General features: G+C 39.2%; 1 protein-coding gene across 1 annotated transcript in view; it reads right to left on the reverse strand.

The window, feature by feature from the left end:
* The window catches only part of LOC126253558 (cytochrome P450 9e2-like), a 147,857-nt gene extending 137,371 nt beyond the window's left edge, over positions 1 to 10,486 (reverse strand). The window contains exon 1 of the mRNA XM_049954966.1: positions 9,884 to 10,486. The gene's annotated coding sequence lies outside the window, so the exon portion shown is untranslated. The remainder of the gene's footprint in view (positions 1 to 9,883) is intronic.
* Positions 10,487 to 19,375: the final 8,889 nt, after the last annotated feature.

The following is a 19,375-nucleotide window of genomic DNA, read 5'->3' on the forward strand; positions in this document are numbered from 1 at the left end:
TGGGTCAAGGGAAGAGAGGATATACTGAAGGGCAAGTTCCCATCTCTGGAGTTCTGATAGGTTGGTGTTAGTGGGAACTATCCAGATAACCCGGACGGTGTAACACTGTGCCAAGATGTGCTGGCCGTGCACCAAGGCACGTTTAGCCACAGGGTGATCCTCATTACCAACAAACACTGTCTGCCTGTGTCCATTCATGCGAATGGACAGTTTGTTGCTGGTCATTCCCACATAGAAAGCTTCACAGTGTAGGCAGGTCAGTTGGTAAATCATGTGGGTGCTTTCACACGTGGCTCTGCCTTTGATCGTGTACACCTTCCGGGTTACAGGACTGGAGTAGGTGGTAGCGGGAGGGTGCATGGGACAGGTTTTACACCGGGGGGCGGTTACAAGGGTAGGAGCCAGAGGGTAGGGAAGGTGGTTTGGGGATTTCATAGGGATGAACCAAGAGGTTATGAAGGTTAGGTGGACGGCGGAAAGGCACTCTTGGTGGAGTGGGGAGGATTTCATGAAGGATGGATCTCATTTCAGGGAAGGATTTGAGGAAGTCGTATCCCTGCTGGAGAGCCACATTCAGAGTCTGATCCAGTCCCGGAAAGTATCCTATCACAAGCGGGGCACTTTTGGGGTTCTTCTGTGGGAGGTTCTGGGTTTGAGGGGATGAGGAAGTGGCTCTGGTTATTTGCTTCTGTACCAGGTCGGGAGCGTAGTTGTGGGATGCGAAAGCTGTTTTCAGGTTGTTGGTGTAATGGTTCAGGGATTCCGGACTGGAGCAGATTTTTTATGAAGTTAAAGTTCCCTGAAGGTGCTCTGTATATACTTACAATTAAAAGGACTTGTGAAATAGTACTTCTGTTGCATAAGCTTGTAAGTGCTGCTCTGAGCGAAATTTATTAATATAAATATTCTTGAAATCAAAACAGTTTCTGACAAATGTGGCAACTCCTCCTTTCTCCTTATTTTCTCCACAGAAGTAAGAAGCTAACTTGAGTCCTGTAACATAACCTGTGGTCAGCTGAGGTTCAGAGAGGCAGCTTGTATCAACTGGTTCACTCAACTAATTCAACATCCCTCATCCTCAGATATTTTAATGCAATAAGGGTAACTGATTTTGTGTACTACCTGAATCTCAACTAGATGAACCTAATTTTTCTGTCAATTTTTTAACACCTCCAGTTCCAATCAAAGGCTGTCTGCATGAATTGTGAACATTAAAATTTGGTTCTTGGTTGCCTGTTTTGTCAATCCTGTTTTGTCAATGTGAATGTCGTTTTCAGCACGTCTACGAACATCTTTTGTTTCTGCCCTCCAAACCCTTAAAAAACTGCTGTTCTGTCACTTGTAACCACTGGTACTTTACCACTTGTGACAGACCCCTCCCCTTAAGTTATTTGCTATTAGCAAAGACAGTTTTGCCTTCCCATTTCTGTTTAAGTGAAGGCCATGCCTGGTATAGTTCCACCTGCTGAGAGAGTCCACAGGAACCACACCGATATGAGAACTGACACCTGATCCAAGCAGCCATTCTGCCTGTAAATTAACTCTCCTAACAGAAGATTTTAAATGAGGCTGGTCATGGTGCCTCAGAACTGATACAAGTCCAACACCAGTATATCTCTCTGTTGAAGCTATCTTTATCAGGTCACCCTCAACTGAATAATTAGGCTCTCTGTCTATGCTGCTGCCCGTCCTGCCCACTATAACCATGGTGTCTTCCTTTGTGAAGTCTATGCAGAAAGAACCTACATCTTCTATCACCTGACCCAGGCTTGCAATACGTTTAAAAAAAAACCTGTGACCTGGTCACATGACCCTAGTTCATCCTGCAAACGTTGGCCAACACATCTAGCATGTGAACTACCTAGCAACAAAACTTTCTTCTTATTCTTCTTCACAATTTTTTCTGACTTCTTACTTCTCAAACACTTTTTGAAAGTTTGTTGTGTCCTGTCGACTTCTACATCTACTTGTGACTCGTCAGTTTCCAACTGTGACAACAGATCAAACTAGTTTTCCACATTGACAACAACACTGCCTGAGAAAGTCCTATTCCTATTTCTCATATAGCCTGTTGTGACTTCCCACCTCTTTTCCCTTCTTCCCCCTTAACCTTTCCAGATATTACTTTGCCTTATCTAGTTCCACCTGAAGAGCAGCAATCTTCTCCTCCTTTTCCACTACCTTCTTGTCTCTATAGCAAATCCTACACAACCAATCAGCCTTGTTTACTTCCCCAATTCCCATGCCCCTAGTCACCCACATGATAGAAACTGCAACAACCCTCGCATCACACCCGGAACTAAAAATCCTACAGTAAGTCATACACTTCTCACTCATGGCAACAAATTTTAGCTTTAGTCTAAATTAAACAAGAATAAGTTCGTTTACTACTCAATTAATATATTGAAGTTCTAAGAAAGTTTAGGCCTAAAGTCCGGATACTAATCCAAAACGTCTGCAAAAATAGAAACAACTTAACTTGTATAATTTATGCGACAAAACAAAAGCAAAGCAAGAACTGGGTCTACACCATACAAACTTTTCACTTATTTCTAAACTTTTCACTTTGGCTACTTACTAGAGGATCAAATGGACAACATGTATGGATATACTAACAACACAAACTGTACCATATTGAAATAATCATGTAATATACAATGTACGATAACACAAACAAAACCTAGTCCAAAATTCGCACCTACAAAATGTTTTATTTTCCAAAAATTACACAAAATATGTGAAACCTTCAATTGATAGCTTACAAAAGGTATTAATTCACTTATTTGTGATATAGTATTGCCTTAATTAATTGTAATTACTCAATTAAACACTTCTCTTTACAAGAGCTCTGAATGTCTTTTAGTCATGCAGTTGTCTTCTTAAACCCTGGAGGTACTTATGAATAAGCCTGTATTCTATAAAAAAAATTAAATGCTTCCCTTTGCTTTGGCATTTGTGAAGTAAGAGTTGTAACATTTTTAAAAGAACCCCAGACTGCATTCCACATGTAATTTTTCTGTTGATAACTGACATTTCCAACATCTCATGTTAACTATGTACAGGCTGCCCCCATTCTCTATCCCTGGCTACAGGTGTGAAGTTCTTGTATTCAGTTCTTAGTGAGCACTTCCAAATCTCATAGGATGGAAAGGCCTGGAATGGGGTGCACTTGGCTTCATTAAACGAGAAGTGCTTAAATATATAGAAATTTTTGCACTGATAACCATAATGTAATTCTACCTCCATACTTTTTATGTAAAACACAAACCTCTTTCAGTTAACTACGCAAAAAATTTCTGCCCCCTATCTGACTTTGCAAGGCACCATTTGAGCTGTCAGAAAGTTTTTAATTATTTAAAAAAAACTTGTTTATTCACAGTGTCTGTTACAGGAGACAAGTGTTTGCTTGTTAGTAGATCACAACAATTCAAAATTTTCCACTTTTATTGTTTTGAATTTCACTTGTAAGAGTGTGTAGTGACTACATGCTGGATTATGTAAATTTATAATTTTTTGTGCTGTGTGTAAGCAGGGCTTTCATTGTCGGTCAAGAAAGTGAGACATAGATTGTAAGACTTGTTTTAGCTATCAGTAGCTGTTTGCTCAAAGTAAACGGTAATGAAGTGCTGGTCTGTGCATTGTTGACACCATAAGCTGATGAAAGGAAGCTACAGTTGAGTCCAAGCAACCAATCAAATCCAGTGGTTGGAAATTATGAAAGTCCATCAAATTATAAGCACTAATTTTAACAATGAGGGTTAATTTGTGTGCAGTGGAGTGGTGACAGAAACTTTCTTTGCTGAACAATTACCAAGATAGGCCCTAATGACATTCATACTGTGAAAGCTGCTGAAAGTTAGATTAAGGCGCAGTGAAAAGACAACTATACATCTTGGCTTTTGGCCAAAATGCCTTCTTCTGAAGAAGGGGGGGAAAAAAAAAACACACACACACACACACACACACACACACACACACACACACACACACACAAGCACAACTCGCTCACACATGACCCCTGTCTCTGCCCACAGCAACCAGAGATAGTTGTCATGTGTATGTGAATTGTGCTTCTGTGAATGTGTATGCATTTCCTACCTCCAAAGAAGGCCTTTTGGCAGGAAGCTACAAAATACATCAGTCTTCTTGTTGTGCCTGTCCGCAACTCTACATCTCTTTTGTATGGCATGTAGTGATCTATCCTTTTCATAATATTGGTGTTGTTCCATCCTGGGCTTGTCAACATTTCAATCGATATTAAATCTAATGTTCAGAATTTTAATTAATAATTTACTCAGCAACAATATTGTTAACTATTACCTGAGAAATGTGTTCCCTGAACTCCATAAAGTAAAGTGGCACATAATCAAAGTTAAATATACAGTAAATTGTGTTGCAAGTGTGTGGTTCTATCACAGTCACATATTTATCCAACGATTCAAAAAGAATTATGTAGTACTGCCTCCCTTATATTAATAACGAAAATGGAGGCTGTTAGTTCTGGCTGTGTGTGTGAATTAATGTTACTGTGTTAAATTTGTTTTTTACGTCACGATTTTGCTTTATCTTCACGAGTAGTGTAATTTTGTAATAACCAATAGCATAATTACCGAGCGGGGTGGCGCAGTGGTTAGCACACTGGACTCGCATTCGGGAGGACGACAGTTCAATCCTGCATCCGGCCATCCTGATTTAGGTTTCCCGTGATTTCCCTAAATCTTCCCAGGCAAATGCCGGGATGGTTCCTTTGAAAGGGCACGGCTGACTTCCTTCCCTGTCCTTCCCTAATCCTATGACACTGATGACCTCGCAGTTTGGTCTCTTCCCCCAAACAACCGAACCCAACGGCATAATTACGAAATGCACAACGTTGTAATTATGTTATAATCTAAATTCTGTATATATAATTCAGTAATAATTATTTCATTATACTGAAAATGGTACTATACTGATTACTAGATTTACAGCACTACATGATCTCTAAGAATACAGTGTGATGTGACACTCCCCATATGTTGCAATCTGAGCCAGTAAACACAGCTGCATGGACTAAAACAGAGCCTGGATATCTTCCTGTGGAATCTAACTCCAGTTAATTTCTAGGTGAATCCACACAGTTTTAGAAGTTATTGCTAAGGGACAGTGATGATCAAATTGCTGAGCTATCACATCCCAGGCTTGTTCATCATATAACACATCAGGTGAACTAGTAGGGAAGCTGAAGTAGAGTTGGAAATTTGTTTCACATATGATGTGCACTGTCTTGCTGATGTAAAGCTTGTAGCCTGAAGGAAAGAAACTACTTCGAGCCCTGAAACCTCACTGAGGTTTCAGTTTCCATCAATATCTAGGAGTCAAGATAGCATGATGTATACAATAACATAACAAATCATGACATAGTGTCTGGCCACCATGCAATAAAATAACACAATCACCAAGACTGTGGTCAGCAAAAACGTGGCCATCACAACAGGGCAGTGTGAAGTAGAATTCACTGGGAAACACTAAACTTTGGCACACAGTGAATCAGCAACAGCATTAATTCAGCCAATATAATCTACAAGAATTGGAAGCCAATTATGATACTCATCACCTGCTCTGGCTGTATTGTATACCCCATACTCACTTAACCATGCATGTAACTTCCTCAGTAACACACACACATCACTGTTGTAGCAGAAACCCATCTATAACCAGCAGTGTCACTGCAGAATAAACCAATGCTTCAAAGATCAATCATTCTCCCTCATTCAGACTCCCTCATTTGCTTATTTTGTACCTTCTGATAACAACACATACTAGGGCCTGCTATCATGTTTATACTTCAGTAGACAGCACTTTAATTCCTGAGCTTGGTATAACACTGATGTTAACAATGAAATGAGACAAGGCACTTCTGGAACTATATGCCTGCTGTCTTTCTACAATCATAATCAAAATTATTTCTATTAGACTACTGTACACATTCTCCAAATTTGGACATTCTTCCTCATTGTAGCAATTTTCACAAACACTGGTATATAACAGCTACTGGTCTGCAGGATTTCCAACTAAATCAATTGATTAAAATACTGACGCTGTGAAACAGAGTTTCTGAATTTCACAAATTCACTACATTCTAAAACTGAACACCAGATGCTAGTTTGTAGTTACATGTTCCACAGATTATTTGAAAGCTTTTTTTTATTGAAATGATGTGGAGCAAGTCAGTTTACAGAACATGTACAGGGTGTTACAAAAAGGTACGGCCAAACTTTCAGGAAACATTCCTCACACACACACAGAAAGAAAATATGTTATGTGGACATGTGTCCGGAAAGGCTTACTTTCCATGTTAGAGCTCATTTTATTACTTCTCTTCAAATCACATTAATCATGGAATGGAAACAGACAGCAACAGAATGTACCAGCGTGACTTCAAACACTGTTACAGGAAATGTTCAAAATGTCCTCCGTTAGAGGATACATGCATACACACTCCGTCGCATGGAATCCCTGTTGCGCTGATGCAGCCCTGGAGAACGGCGTATTGTATCACAGCCGTCCACAATACGAGCAGGAAGAGTCTCTACATTTGGTACAGGGTTTGCGTAGACAAGAGCTTTCAAATGCCCCCATAAATGAAAGTCAAGAGGGTTGAGGTCAGGAGAGCGTGGAGGCCATGGAATTGGTCCGCCTCTACCAATCCATCGGTCACCGAATCTGTTGTTGAGAAGCGTACGAACACTTCGACTGAAATGTGCAGGAGCTCCATCGTGCATGAACCACATGTTATGTCGTACTTTTAAAGGCACATGTTCTAGCAGTACAGGTAGAGTATCCCGTATGAAATCGTGATAACGTGCTCCATTGAACGTAGGTGGAAGAACATACTGACGAAACTAAAATGAGCTCTAACATGGAAATTAAGCGTTTCCGGACACATATCCATATAACATCGTTTCTTTATTTGTGTGTGAGGAATGTTTCCTGAAAGTTTGGCCGTACCTTTTTGTTACACCCTGTATGCATGTTTAGTGTAAACATTAATGAGCACATTTTTTAGTCCTACTTATGGAACTTCACTTAAAAACAATTTTGTTATTATTATTCTTATTGTGCAGGGTAACAGTTTTTACAAAGAAATTTGTCCATGGAATATGAGTTACCCAGGAGAAATGACTTCAGGTTAGACTTAAAACTTGATTTGCTACCTGACAAGACATTTTATGTTATTGGGTAAATGATCAAAAATTTTTGTAGCTGCATATTGAACTTCTTTCTGTGCCACTGACAGCTGGTGCTCTGTTACCGCTCTTCCACATACTATGCTTATCCGATATGATGGGCTATATTTATTATATATTTACTGCAGTAGCAAGCACATTTACTCTGGCATAACAGAAAAAAATACAGCCATCTTAAAAATTCAAAGGAAGAAAGATGTTTGGTTTGTGGGGTGCTCAACTGTGCGGTCATCAGTGCCTGTACAAAGTCCCAGTTTTTACACAGTCCAAATGAAGAAAGAAAAGAAGATTAGGATTTAACAGTTCATTGACATGGAGGTCACTAGAAATGGAGCACAACAGACTGAAAAAGGAAATTAATCTCCTTTTCAAAGGAACCACCTTATCATTTGACTTAAGCAGTATGAGCAAACCACTGAAAAGCCAAAGTTAGATGATTAACCTCAAATACTTTTAAAAAAGTTGTTTATGGGGAGTCACTCTGTAGTAACAAACAAAACAAGTAAGGAACACAAATTATCCAATGGTTCTTGTTACAGTCCCAAACATTCAGTCAGTGCAAAATAAGAATGTGAACAGAAAAAATTTCACTTTGAAAAAGATGTTATTTCACCATACATAATATCGATAAGTTATTTGTCTATTACCCACATATGTTTCATTTATGACACTGTTCTTATAATACTGATGGAAAATATTTATCAATGCACCATATGAATAAAGATTTATTATACTAATCATTTCATACATTAGAAACTTGAATTTGCCAGTCTCTACATCACAGTATCAGTAGGGCCTATTAGTAGTATATTTATCCAATGATCCCCTTACCATTCACAGGCAGCCTGTTTCAAAAACAGATTCTATGTACAACACAGCATAAAAAAATACTTTTTATTGGCTGTAAACACTATTAAATAGTAGCCTACTTGTATTATCTCTCATGTGAGTGTAATGATTTGACTATTACTATTGAGGCCCCTGCAAGATTGTCTTTTCTTAACACACATACTGTCAGAGCTGGTTTGAGAGCATTTTTCACACAAACGACTTATCATTTGGTACCCCCTTCCCCCTTTGCCTCGCTAACTTTCACCCATGTCAGTTTTCATGACTTGCCTCTCTCAGCAGGGTCCATGAAGATGCCACTACCAGCTGACAGGTCCTGTATTGGAATTAATCTTACAGTTGTGGCACCGCCATCAGCTTGGTGCCCCAAGCAGTGGCTCGTCATTTTGGTATCACCCCATCCCTGATTTCTGCAAATTCACATTAACTTCATATGACAAAAAGGTGAGTCCACAAATTTTGCTAACAGTTTTACCAACTAACCACATGAAAGAGGTTTCTCAGTTCACAGCATAGTGAAGAGCTTTGCATTATCTTATCAATACATTCATGATATTAGTTTCTCATCCAGTTGGGCACCAAGAAATTTTACATACCGTGTGATGTGTAATTCTGAAAAACTGAGTTTCACCTATGAACCTATTTCACAGCCATGATATGTACATCTAGGCCCCATAATACAAAGTGCCATTCCTGCTTCTGTGTAGAGCTTACACAAACAGGACTATGCTCCTGGATTTTTTAAAAATTTTATCTGTCTTTTTGGTTTTTAAGTGTTCTGATGAAGACTTCTAATTAGTTGAAACCAGTCAACTATGTCGCTATCTTGGTCACATTAAGTATATTTTTGATAAAAAAAATTATTTAAATATTTAGATTGCTTGCTCACGCTTAAAAGTTTCATGAAATATGACATACAAAAACTGGTATTTGAAAAAACTTTTTTACTGTCACATGAAAGTAAATGGAATTAAATGCTGCAAGACTCCAATTTCGTGACTATACTCGTATGAACGTTAATCTAGTTGTGTATATCACACTTAAAGAAAATATAAGTTGAAGAATGACACTTGCATACAACCAAGAAAATAAAAACCAATAGCGTGAAAAACATACACCAGCAAAAAGGCTATAAGGCATTACTGAACTGTCTGTTGGTATTTAGAGCAGATCTTGATTTGCAATAATCCTCGGTTTATTTCAGCAAACAATGAAGTATTTCTGTAAACTCATGTGCCAAATACTATGCACTTTTACAAACGTGCATAATCACTCTAATTTTATTTGCTGTATTAGGATACAACAAAATTCTGCAACCCTCTGCTTCTATGGCACATTCGGAGAGCAACGTCGTTAAAATACTTCTCCTTTCATCTCATTCCATTGCTTCCTCCTTTTAAAATATCTCGCGTTCTTCTCTGCTTAACTACTCTCCTCAAAACAGAAAGTACTTAATGTTAGGCTAATAAGTACATGACGATGAGGGGGCACATACACCAAATTTCGACCACTGCCTGTTTCGAAAATGTTATCCGAGACTGTTATTTTAAAGAAACTAGTCAGGCCTTAAACGAAACTGGAGTGTCTCTCGGCTTCTGTAAATACGTAGTCTTACACTTTCTCGAACACGATTTCTTCTGCACAAACTGCGCACTTTGTAATAATAAAATGCACTTTACCCGAGGACTCTTAACCAAGATCTCAACCACATCATTGTAGGAGGCTATTGCATGTTGTCTGACAGTTCCGATCATATGTTATCTGTTGCTCATGGTCGATTAGACGATTACATACACTAAACGACTCACCTATAAATGCCGTCCGCTAATCTACACGCCACGAGTGCTGCGTTCTTTACTTCCTGAACTGAGAATGCCCTCCAATGAAGATGTCATTTTCTTTTATTTCAAAAAAGTAGCTCTATCATTCTTGCATAACGCAGATGTTATCTCTTGTACACAAAAGAATGAGTACAGGCAGATGAAGAGTAAGTGTGTAACTGGCTATCTATGACACTGTATTTCTTGAATCCGTCAGCCTCTTTTTGTTCTTCCATAATAGTTTCCATATTCCCCAGTTCAATTCCGAAGATTTTCTTATGAAGCGGAGCCGGGCTTATTTTTCAAACCGAGATTCATCGCAACTTTGTAATACCTCCTCAACTTTCTCACATCAAATTTCGAAGGGCATTCTATTTTGTTTATTTCCACGAGTGCGATACCAACAGCTCACCGGTCCTCTCCATTTGCTTGTTAAAAGTTGTTACTGTTGGTAATTGGTATCATTTTTCGAATGAAGGAGATGAAAAAAAGTCGATTCGTACTGGACATCACGAAAGGCAAAGTCAGAACATTCCACGATGCATTTCAAATGGCAGCATTCGTACAGCCTGTATCACACAACGACAACGGAACGGGACTGGAAAAATGTTGACGACAACGATACTCGCGAAGAAACTGCTTTGCCTTTATTCAGGAGGGGGCGTGTCGTCATATGCTAACATCAGTGGGTAACCTATTCTCAGCCTGACTATGGCTTGATTACTCCTGTAACAGTAGTAGATTTAGTTGTTCAGAATTTTTCGTTTGATTTTGTTGTTGTTTCGTATCTTCTTAACGTTTATTTTATAGTTTGTTTCATTTTTATGACGCCTTGCGAAGATTTGAGGTGAAGGCCTGACTATTTCTCCTATATGTTTTCCTCTGCAAAAGCGACCAGAAAACTGGACAAGGAAAAAGCGTACGCTGCATGTAACTAAGAACATAAAATGAGGAAATAATTTTCATTAGCTAACTTGTTTTAACAGTGAAAATGTCGGCTCTACTGAAAATACTGTTGTTTTAAGCGTAATTTGCCAATCACAAAGAAAACCAAACACAATGGATAAAGGCCAATTCACAATGGCCTTCCCGTCATTGTCACTTTACGTTAGAACATGCCACAACGCAATTCAGATGGCGACTTTCACACAGGCTGTCAACGGACCTTCACGTCAAGTCACTTAAAAGTTTATCGGTACGAAAGTTTTGACAGTGTCGTCTGTTAACATTGTAAGTAAACCCATTTCGTCACGCTCGCGCATAAAATATTAGTGGATATTGCGCTTTTATGGCTTCTTTATTTTAATTTTATTATTTATTTTCCGTGGCAAATTGCAGATGTCTCATGACAATTTGGATATTTTTTTTCCACTGAATGCTCTTGCACATACAAGGTTATATATCCGAAATCGAAAAATCATTTAGGTTTTACAGTAACAGGAAAGAGCTGATGCCCACACCATATACGATTATGAAGCAGATTTATTACATAACATCTTCAGTGAAAAATTCAGCTATAATGAAGCATAAAAATACTGACACTATTAGTTACGTAAGGAAAAAACATAATGGTTAAGGTAAACCTGCTCTATTTACTCCTTTACAATGGTGTGTTCGTAAGTATATATTTTCACTAGCAAAAAAATTCGATGTTTTGAAATGTTGTTTTGTAGAGACTGCAGCAGTTCGCGATCGTTTCGCTCCTGACAGCTAGCGATTAGCTGATTTCAAAAAGTCACCTCAGTTCATGAGTCAGCCGCAAGGAGCGCTGGCAACCGACTGCCCTTTGCTGGGCGCAGACCTTCCGTGCGGTGAACTTTTCTTTGCTTCTTATCTTTTTACTTTTCCTCAGTTGTTAATGGGGACTGTATGGTTAATACTGATAGCGCTTAATAGAACTTTTTTTCTTTTACTATGTTAGATGTATGCCACACTACATGTCATTAGAAATAATGTGTTGAGTTTAATTGTGCAGTTTGTATCTGGATGATAACTCATAACATCACTTTCACCATTTGGTACTTGTCTAAGCGAATTGATGTGACATGACGTGACAGACAGTGTGAATACACTCTGACCTGAGGGTGACATGACAACCAGAGTGAATTGGCCTTAAAGCAAAATGTCTCTATGTATAGCCTTATAAGTATTATTTGATGCCTTCCTATGCATATATTTTGTCAATCAAATAAAGGATAATGTTTTGAAATGTCTGGGCGACGATTTTCCTGTTCTTTCACATCTCAGTTAAGAGGAAAGTTTACCACACAACATTTATCAACAATGTACAAATTATGAATAAATTAAATTTAACGATCATACGGATAATATTGTGTGGAAAGCAAACCAAAGACTGTCATTCATTGGAAGAACACTTAGAAAAAGCAACAGGGTAATTAAGAGACTGCTTGCATTTTGCTTGTCTGCCCTCTTCTGAAATATTGCTGTACAGTTCGAGATCCGCATCACTTTGGATTGCTAGAGGACATAAAAAAAGTGCAAAAAAGGACAGTCCCTCCCAAAGGACACTACCGTATCATAGGCACCTTCAGTGCCAGGTGGGAGGGTTTGCATGCCAAGAACTATGCCGGCAGTAGTGAAGCTACTGGCAGGGTCACCCAAGCTGGACTAGTCTTAACAGAGGAGCCAGACAAAGTGTGTCCCACAACATAGGGCGAGGGGGGGGGGGGCTCTGTAGGCATAGAGAAGCCAACCTCCCTAGGGGGGTACACCCTAAAGAAAAGCAGGTCATCCAAGATGGGGATTGGGCATGGGGCCAATAACCTCACACTTTGAAAATAACATATTACAGAACCTCAAAAAGAGCTTCAGATGATGGATTTGGCAATAGTTACATGGAATGTACGAACAATATTGAAACCTGGAAAAGTGAAAGAAATAGCTGATGAGATCATGAAGTTCAAGTACAACACTGTAGCACTAAGGGAAATAAGATGGCAAGGACAAGGGCCATTAGATATGCCCCAGTATTCTCTATTGTTTAGTGGACCAGACAGGAGAACAGGACAAGCTGGAACGAGAGTCATAATAACGAAGGAGGTTGGTAAAATTGTTTTGGAATTTGAACCCGTAAATGAAAGACTTAGTAGACTGAGCATGAAAGGGAAATTCAGAAATGTAACGATAATAACAGCATACACACCAACAGAGGAAGCAGAAGAAGAAACAAACGAAAAGTTATATGAAGATTTAGAAAGGGCATGCAGTAAAGTACAAAAGTATGATCTCTTCTTTGTTATGGGAGATTTTAATGCACAGGTTGAGCGAAGCGAATATGGAAGAGTATCTGGGAGATACACATTACATGACGAAAGCAACGATAATCGAGAAATGTTATGTTAGTTTGCTGCTAGAAATAATCTAATCATCAGGAGCACATGTTTCTCACATCTCCAAACATGGAAATCAAATGTAAGTGGAATAGTCAATCAAATGGTCCATGTGTTAGTAAAGGCGTGGCATGCCTTGTCAATATAAATCTCTGATTTCCTGTTTTCTTCAGATAATGCTATAAAGGAGACAGATCCCATTGAACCCTGAAGTTCCCTGCCTCTGTTCACAGATTAAGTTACATAAAATGAAACGCCATTTTCGTCCAGCTGTGAACGGTTGTCAAGGGTCTAATTACTTTGTCAGCAGTTTGTGCCATGCAAAGTTGAAAGCTGCAGTTACGTTCACTGAATTTTGGACTGTAAAAAAAGGCTGTGATATAGTAATGCTTCTCAGGGACACCACCATCGCTCAGAAGTTTTTTATTGTTTCACTAAACATCACCAGCCTTTACATAAATTTTCCAATGGACAAGAAACTGCAACCCTGTGGGAGTGAAATGGGGGATGGAAGTTTTCATGGAAATATTTAATTGTGCAAGCATTTTTGAAGATGAATCTATGAAAAATTGTGTTTGGCTTCACTGTTAAAAATAAGACATATGCATGTCACTGTTTTTGGAAATTCAACCTCCAAGGGGGTGAAATAGAGAGTGAAACGTTTTACGAAAATATTTCATTGCGAAAGAATTTTTAAAGTTAAATCTTTGAAAAGTGGTGTTTGGCTTCTCAGTCAGAGATGAAAAAATATTTGTTCCACTGTTTTTGGAAATTTAACCTCTGTGGGGGTGAAACAGGGGATGACAGTCTTTAAGAAATATTTCACTGTGCAAGCATTTTTTAATATAAATCGATGAAAATTTGTGTTTGGCTTCTCTGTTAGAAATGAAACATATGCATGTCACTGTTTTTGAAAATTAAATCTCCAAGGGGGTGAATATGGAGTGAAACGTTTTACGATAGTAGTTCTTTGTACAAGCATTGAAACGTCCCCTTTTAACATTTATACAGGACTGTGCTTAAACTGACACACAATATTTTTAGCGCAACGCAATCTGACTTTCAAAAATCCCTACAAAAGAATGGCCCTGACTAACATTAACCTATACCTTTCACAAATCACTTACCTCACCAAAAATCTTCGTTACTCGAACTACTGCAAAACAGCGAGCGCCGCTACTGCCAGCTAAATAAAAGATTCAAACTACGGAAGGCACTAACTACCGATAGGCATAGTTAGGAAATGAAAGATTTTAGTAGAGAACAAACAATGTATTTACCTTAATAGTGTTGAAAAATCATAAAATACATAACAGATCATGACATCCAGTCTTACAAATTTCCAAACTCCGCCATCTCTCTCCCCACATCCACCACTGCTGGCGGCTCACCTCCAACTGCGCAACGCTACGCGCTGTTCACATCCAGCTGCTGCTGCCCAACACTACAATGGCAGACAACAATGCAAACTAGCCACAGACTGCACACAGCACAGCCAGTGACTTTCATACAGAGCGCTACGTAACGTTGCCAATAAGAAAACATAAACAGCCTACTTACAGCATTTTTAAAGCTAAATCTTTGAAAATTGGTGGTTGACTTCTTGATTACAGATGAAAAAATGCTTGTTTCACTGTTTTTGGACATATTTTTGGAAATAGGGTCAGACCAATTCACTGACTTGTTATCACCCGCCCCAAACCGCTAAGGATAAAAACTTGGAGTTTGCAGAGGGTATGGATTTTATACCACAGGCATCATTTAAGAAGGGATTGTCCAAAATTCCACTCCTAAGGGAGTTAACTAGGGGATGAAAAGATTTTTGAAAGTATGTCACTATTATAGGAATTTTGAAACCAGTACTATGAATACTTATTTTTGATTTCTCAGTCAGAAAATGAAAAATATGTTTTTCAGCACTTTTAGAAATTCAACCAGTAAGGGGGTAAAAAAGTGGGTGAAAGTTTTTTTGAAAATAAATAATTACTACAAAAGATTTTTAAGGCTACATCTATGACAAATGGTATTTGACTTCTCGGTTGGAGATAAAAAGAAGTGTTTCAGTGTTTGTGGAAATACAGCCCCTAAGGGACTGCAATAGAGGATGAAATTTTTTTAGAAAATATTTTGTTGCATTAAAAAATTTTAAAGCTAAATTTATAAAAATTGGTATTTCACTTTTCGGTTGGGTATAAAGAGATATCTGTTAGGGGATGAAAGTTGCTATGAAGATATCTTCACAAGAACGCAAAAGACATGATTAACAAAAACTTTGCACTCCAACTATCAGAATCGCTTTCTGATGAGAAGTGCATTCGGAAAAGACAATGTTTACATAGCTTTGATTAGCGCGAAAAGCTTAGAAGGTTTTGCAATTTGCGAACAACGTAAATTGTCGTTAAATAAAAACAAAAAAATATGTGCAGACCACACAGACTAGGTGAGCGAAGTAGCGGGTGCTAAGTTAGAGTTAAATATGCCTCCATTTCGTATTTAGGTCAATTTTGTGACCGAATCGCATGTGCCTTCAGAAAAGCTAAAGTACAAATTGACTTCCATACACTGAAGATACTCGATTCCATCTTACACACCTCAGTACATCGAAAGATCGATAAATTTTCGAAATCAGGTGTCTACAAAATTGCATCTCGAGCATGTGATCGTATATACATGAGAAGACTGGTCATGACTTCAGAACATCATTATAAGAACGGTTCTGCCCTTGGGTGTCACTTCACTAGCGATAAATTACCCATGTACCACCATGTAGATCATACACAGAGGGATTGTAATTGTCTTAGCTGATGTATGCCTTCATCACGGCACTGCACGAAGCTCATTGGCTGGCCCTGATCTACCTCATGGCTGCGTGTAAACCAAACAACCCCCTTTCTAATTTGTGATCATTGAACGATTTACTGCCAGTGTGGACTGATGTTGCGCAAATTAGAGAGAAATGGAGAAACGTGTGTAAAAATTTGAAGCTCCCCGGTGAGAGAATACTGCAGAAGTTGAGAGGTTACAAGCCTCTTATGGCCTGTGTCCTCTCATTTTTCTCATTTTTTTATTTGATATTATTTTGTTAGCGTGTCTCATTGGGGGGGCGGGGAGGGAGGCGAGCTGAGAGAGGTCATTGCTGTAAACGAAATTGGTGATGAGGACTCTGATTTTTATTCGTGATGTTTCAACTGGTGTCAGGACATGGCTTGCTCTTCTTCTTGTGTGGGTGAGCAGGGGCAGGACGAGGGCCACCTGCATTGAGTAAAGTCGGGCCAGGCTGGCTTTTCTCCAGATATGAGGGGGAGTGGACAATAGCTTGAGCCAGATCCTCAGGACGGCCGATCTGCTACAGTCTTCGGCCACTGTATTAGGTGTAAAGCGGTGGCGAACACGACTTGCTGGATCCAGAGTTAAACTTTTGATTGATGTTTGCCGTCTGGGCTTCTCTTGGCCGACGCCAGGTGTTAGTATTGTTTTCAGTGGCTCTCGGAACCTGAGGTCTGAAGCCATGGAACGCCCAATGCACTGGCGCCTAGCGTCTGGGATACATTTTGTTTGTTTTTGGCGGTGGTTTTCACAGCTGCTTTCGCAAGTCCAGCACAGTGCGGGTAGAAAATTGGACTACTCAAGAAGACGCGATATGACGTCAGAGAGACTGGCGTCAGTGACAACAATCGGTACAAAAATGTTGCTATCCATCTTCGTGGGATTTGGCAAAGCACACTGAACACAGATGATTGGCTCATTTTCCCGCAGCCTCCTATCATTGGCAACATTCGAGCATTGTGGGGTTGGAAAGTACTAGTTTTTTGGTGTCAGTGTGCTGTGCACAACAAGATGCAGGGAGTCTCCTCTGAACTACCATGGAGAATAGGTGTATTAATAGTGTCTCCTCCTGGAGATACTCTTGCACAAATTTTGAAACAAAACTGTCTCGGTGATCCGGAAAGAAGTTTTGATTCTTTCTGTAATTTATCTCATTGGGTATTTTCCATGGTCATCGATCATCAGAGAATCCAGCAACGCAGAAGTCAGTGGCTGCACCATCAGACTGCTGTTTGCTGTCTATTCACAGCTTGAGATATTTGTAGTAAAGTATTTGCAGCACTGGTGTGATGGGAACCCGCAATTCTTCTCGGATCCCTCTGCAGTGTATGGTCTCCTTTTGGTGCTATAGTACCCACAATTTTGCATATAGATTTTACTCATAGTTCTCGTTTCCAATCGTCATTCTGTCACACATTTGGAGCTTATCATTATCTCTATTGACTGACCCATTCATAATAGATTACCGTCTACAGTATTTTGGAGCAAGTGCCCCTTTAAAAAAACCTGCCATCTACTTATTTTCAAGACCATTATTTTGTGCCCTTGTTCTATTAAAGCATTGTTCAGTGAACCACATATTTACATGATTATTAGATGAATTAAATCTCTTTGTGACAGTCAATTTGTTTATCATTTGGTAGTCAGGTGATAAATTTCATTTCTTGCTCTGTTTTTGTAACTATTGATTAGTAGCTTTATTAAATTACAGTGTGTGTTCAACCCTTTTTATTGCTCATCTCCCGGGTCATTTTCTTCATTCTTTTAGCATTCATTTCTCCATTGTGCAAAAGTTGAAGTAGTAGTTAAAAAGGAGGTGGGGTTGAGTGCACGAGCAGCTCTCATGCAAACTGGGCAATATCCAAGTGTTATACACTCTTCTCCACCCCAGCACTTTGCATAATATGGCGACCCTGGCAGGATCTTTCCTGTGAATGATAAGAGGCTGTCAGTAATCAATTAATAAGTTTTTTGTATTAAATATACATAATTTTATTGTTCCCAAGTTATATTAAATTCTATGGCAATTTTTATGTAACTGTACAAATGTACTAACTATTGTGTTTTTTCCAGCTTATTTCAATTTTTTTGTTCATGTGTGTTGTTTCTACATCACATTACATTTTCTTTTGATGATCATCAGCGGTCTCATGGCATTGTCGCTATTTTGAAGGGGATATGGACATGCAATCATGTTGTGGATTAATTTTAGTATGTTATGAAAAATATTGTTTTCTTTTAATTATCTGTTAACTGTCTTAAAGAGTAGTTCTTTTTCTTTGCTTTCGTCAATTATTACAAGGAGCAAAGCAAGATGTTACTAAGCGAAATCAAATAGATTAGCCTAGTATGGTGGACTTCATATAGGACAAGGATAGAAACGAGTTGGGGGATAGATGGTACCACAGGACGGGAAGCTATGGACAGCAGAGAAAGAAAGAATTTAGATATAGATTGTGATAGGTTGGACGAATTACACAATATGAGTTAGGAAGAAGACACGGTCAAACACAAAAGACACATGGATGGTAGAGTCCACACAAGTAACGACAAAGACGAAAGAGAATATAGGACAATCCTGCCATGTCAGTCCAGTCGTTCACATGAATCCCATGTTGTGTCACCAATAGGAGGGACACCGCATGAGTAGGAGACTAATTTACTCTTCTAAATTCTGAAAGGAGTGAAGGAAGCGGAAAGGAAACGTCAGCAGGAAATGCAGGAATTAGAAAGGAAACTTGAAGATGTGGAATGGAAGAGTGAAAGAGACGTGAAGGAACACGCACAGTAGATGAATAATATACTGAGCAGAATGGATGAACACTTAACAGAAGTAGAACAGACTATCTTTCAAGCGAAGCAGACTCTTTTAGTTGCAAAGAAGCAGGCGGGTTTAGAAGGAGTAGAGGTAACAGGTGCCAAGAAATTAGCGATTGTAGCATGTAAACATGCGAGAATGGTGAGGCGTACTGCACATCTTAATTCGGCAAAAATTGCATCACTTAGAGCTCAAAGACAAAATGCGGTCGCAAACGCTACACAAAAAACTCAAAGCGTAGAAGAACGTATTGCGCAACTACAACGATATTATCAATGAGTACATCACATCCCGCTGTAAGAGAAGGGGAACATAGAATTGTGTTACTAACCGCCTGCGCCGGCCGGAGTGGCCGAGCGGTTCTAGGCGCTTCAGTCTGGAACCGCGCGACCGCTCCGGTCGCAGGTTCGAATCCTGCCTAGGGCATGGATGTGTGTGCTGTCCTTAGGTTATTTAGGTTTAAGTAGTTCTAAGTTCTAGGGGACT

This window comes from Schistocerca nitens, chromosome 4 (assembly GCF_023898315.1).
Source record: "Schistocerca nitens isolate TAMUIC-IGC-003100 chromosome 4, iqSchNite1.1, whole genome shotgun sequence".
NCBI classification, from domain to species: Eukaryota; Metazoa; Arthropoda; class Insecta; order Orthoptera; family Acrididae; genus Schistocerca; species Schistocerca nitens.